Raw genomic sequence first — 3,909 nt, 5'->3', positions numbered from 1 at the left:
CGTGGTCTCGCTCCTTATCTCGCTCACGGACTCACTCAGAATCTCGCTCATGATCTTGCTCGGGGTCTCGCTCATGATCTCGCTCATGATCTCGCTTATGGTCTTGCTCGTGATCTCGCTCGTGGTCTTGCCCATGGTCTCGCTCATGATCTCTCTCATGATTTCGCTCACGGTCTCGCTCGTGGTCTCACTCACGGTCTCGCTTATGGTCTCACTCATGATTTTGCTCGTGGTCTTGCTCATAATCTCGCACATGATCTCGCTTATGGTCTCGCTCATGATCTCACCCATGGTCTCGTTCATGATCTTGCTCCTGGTCTCACTCGTAGTCTCGCTCATAGTATCGCTCATGATCTCGCTCATGATTTCGCTCACGGTCTCGCTCATGATCTCTTTCGTGATATCTCTCATGATCTCGTGAATGGTATCGCTTATAGACTGGCTCATGATCGCGTTTATGATCGCATTAATGGTCTTGCTCAGGATCTCGCTCATGATCTCGCTAATGGTTTCACTCGTGGTCTCGCTCATGATCTCGCTCACGGTCTCGTTCGTGATCTCTCTCGTGGTCTCGCTTATGATCACACTCACGGTCTCGCTCATGGTCTCGTTCATGGTCTCAAACAGGATCTCTCTCATGTTCTCGCTCACGGTCTCGCTCGTGGTCTCGCTCCTTTTCTCGCTCACGGACTCACTCAGAATCTCGCTCATTATCTTGCTCGAGGTCTCGCTCATGATCTCGCTTATGGTCTCGCTCGTGATCTCGCTCGTGTTCTCGCTCATAATCTCGCTTATGGTCTAGCTCATGATCTTGCTCGTGGTCTCGCTCATGGTCTGGCTCATAATCTAAAAATTCATTTATCACTAAAATTTATGTATATGTAATATAACGCGGTATATTGCCAGGATTTTGTCTACAGTTCTTAACAGATCTATTGCACGATATATTGTGTTCCAGATCTATTGCACGCGCAAAATTGCAATCTACCTGCAGAATAAATAATCTCATTTATTTGCATTTTGTGGATTGCTAAAAAGTGTATTTAAAGACTGCTAAACTTTGAAGAGGTTAGGTTTGGTATTTGAGAGGTTATTGTATTATTAGCCGAGTAACCATCACTTTGTTGCAAATAGTGACAGTGTACGTTTATCAGCATCATTTTGATACCAACTCCTATGGTAAATTAGCATCATTGTGTTGTTGCCTACTCAAACGGTAATTGATCATCGCTTTGCGTTGTTTCCTTTAGCAAAAAATTAAACTGACACTTGTATATAAAAGACATTGTCTTTTCGTGGTATGCCGTTAGGCTCTGACATTTGTACCCAATGTAAACAAGCTGTGAAGTCTGCTGTGACTTGTAATACGTGTAGGCTCCATTACCACCCTAGCTGTGCTAAAGACTATATTAAAAACAAACCATTGTCTCATTGCTGCAGGAAAAATCTTAACAACCTTTTGCTGAGTTTGGATTCTACTAGTGCGTCAACAAGAAGTCGTAATAGCTCATTAAGATCTACAAAAACTAGTGCATCGTCCGTCTCGAGTTTCAAATCAGCCTATTCTTCTGTCTCAACGCCTCCAGTTAATGCCTTAAAATCTAACAAGTCTCCTATAACGCCAAATATAAACCTCTTGTCATCTCCTGGTAACGACTCAGTATTTCTGTCACCTTCAACTTCTACTGCAATGTCGCTCTTACCTCAAGGTTGGTCAGGAAAATCTTTGGATGATAAAATGACAGCTCTCATGGAGCAACTTTTATCTTCTGAACAATCCATGAAGAAGAAGTTTGAAGAATTAAGTACTCAAATTGAGGAGTTGAGAACCGAACAGACTAATACGTCTGAAAAACTAGAAGAAGTCACCACAAATGTGCAAGTGAATGCTAATACTATTTCCAAGATTAATAAAGACCTCTCCGAGTTAAAAATCCAAGTGGCGTCTGATAAAGAATCAATACTGGCAAAATTATTGTCTCTTGGAGATCCAAATTCATTAGGCCCCACTTTAAGTTCATCTGCTACTTCTTCAGTATCCCAAAGCACTGCTGAATTGGTTGTCTCAGGCATTCCTGACCCTGTCATTGATAAACTACCTCAAACTGACATTTCGACTGCTATTTTCAATTATTTAAAACTGCCTCATCTGTTGAGTGATATCTTGACTATCCGTAAATTTGATAGCAAGTCGAAACAAAATACAGGCAAAACTAGAAACCAAAGCGTGTCTTCCTTGCACTCGTTTCTAGTCTGCATGAAGTCATCTCAAGTAAGAGACTTCGTAGTTGACATCAAGCGCAAAACAAAATCTCTTCTAGCAAAAGATATTTTTCCAGGCATAATTGATGACAACTATCGAGGGAGTATTTACATAAATGAATTCTTGCATCCAGAGACCTACAAATTGCTTTTAAGGACCAAGGAAAAAGCTAAAATCATGAATTTCAAGTATGTCTGGGTACGAAGTGGTCATATCTTTGCTAAAAAAGATGACAACTCAGACAGGCTAAATATCACCTCTACTGCTGATTTTTCTAAGCTCGAATGACGTCAAAATAGTTCAAGTAATAATTCTGTGAATAATTCATCTTCACCTTTAAATGTATTGAGTCTAAATATAAACAGTCTTGTCGGTCATATTGCTCAGTTTTTAAACCTAGTACATGAAACTCATCCTGATATTATTATTTTGACTAAAACCTGGTTAAAACCTTCACTTGATAATCAAATTTTTTCATTAAGTGAATACACAGTTGTTAGAAGAGATCGAACTTTAAAACATGTTGAAAATGGACATTATATTAGAGGTGGTGGAGTAGCTTGCCTAATTCACAACTCTCTCAAGGTTAAAGTATTGCACATTTCAACTTCGGATCATATAAACCAGCCTGAGTTCCTGATAGTTGACGTTACCTTAAGAACTGGGTCCCATCTCTTGCTGTCTTGTATTTATAGAAGACCGAAAGGAATGCTTCTCACAGAATTCTTTGATCTATACTCTAAGCTTGCTCCTAACTTCAAGAATATCATCATATCAGGGGACTTAAACTGCAATCTTCTTGAAAACTCTTATATTGCAAACCACTTGAAAGAGTTCATAACCGAGTCCTCTTTATACTCCGTACCTTATGGCCCTACATTCCACAAGAACGGCTGTGACTCTTGGCTTGATGTCATCTTGATTGATAGTTCAAATAAGTTGGTCTCTTTCACAAAATCTGACTCCCCGTTCGTTGATGGTCATGACTATTTACTGTGTCAGTATGAAGTAGAGCAACCGCAACAGATGAGCAAGAAGGTAACCTTCAGAAACCTAAAAAACTGTGATCATAACTCACTATCCGACTGTTTATTTAACTCACTAAAAATTGATAATTCCATAATGGAAAACTCTGATCCAAATGAACTCTTGTCGATCTTTAAATCAAATGTGCTTTCTTCTCTAGACCAACATGCACCAATTCACACAAAAACAATCTCTCTGCGCAGTGATCCATGGTTTACCAAAGAGCTAAAAAATAAATGCAAAGAACGTGATGAGCTTTACAAACGAGCTAAAAGAAACCGTGATCCAACCTTGCTCTCATTGTATAAATTCAAAAGAAAACTTCTTAAAACTGAATTAGCCCAAACGCGAGAATTGTACTTGAAGACTGCTCTATTTAATCTGCCTCAAGGCTCTTCTGTCTGGAGCAAACTAAAACATCTAGGACTCACCAAATCAAATGCCTTGTCACCCTTAAACTTCTTTGATCAACTGGAACTAAATGAGTACTACGCAAGTATAGTCAAGAAACATCCAGCTGCAAACGTCGAGTTCTTAGATGTTTTACCAGTCTCCTTCCAATGTCAAGTAGACTGTTCATTTCAGTGGCAGAAGATTGATATCGTTGACGTCTCAAAGGC

Source organism: Cotesia glomerata, unplaced genomic scaffold (assembly GCF_020080835.1).
Source record: "Cotesia glomerata isolate CgM1 unplaced genomic scaffold, MPM_Cglom_v2.3 scaffold_13, whole genome shotgun sequence".
Lineage (NCBI taxonomy): Eukaryota > Metazoa > Arthropoda > Insecta > Hymenoptera > Braconidae > Cotesia > Cotesia glomerata.
The sequence above is the reverse complement of the archived record's forward strand: the minus strand, read 5'-3'. Positions refer to the sequence as shown.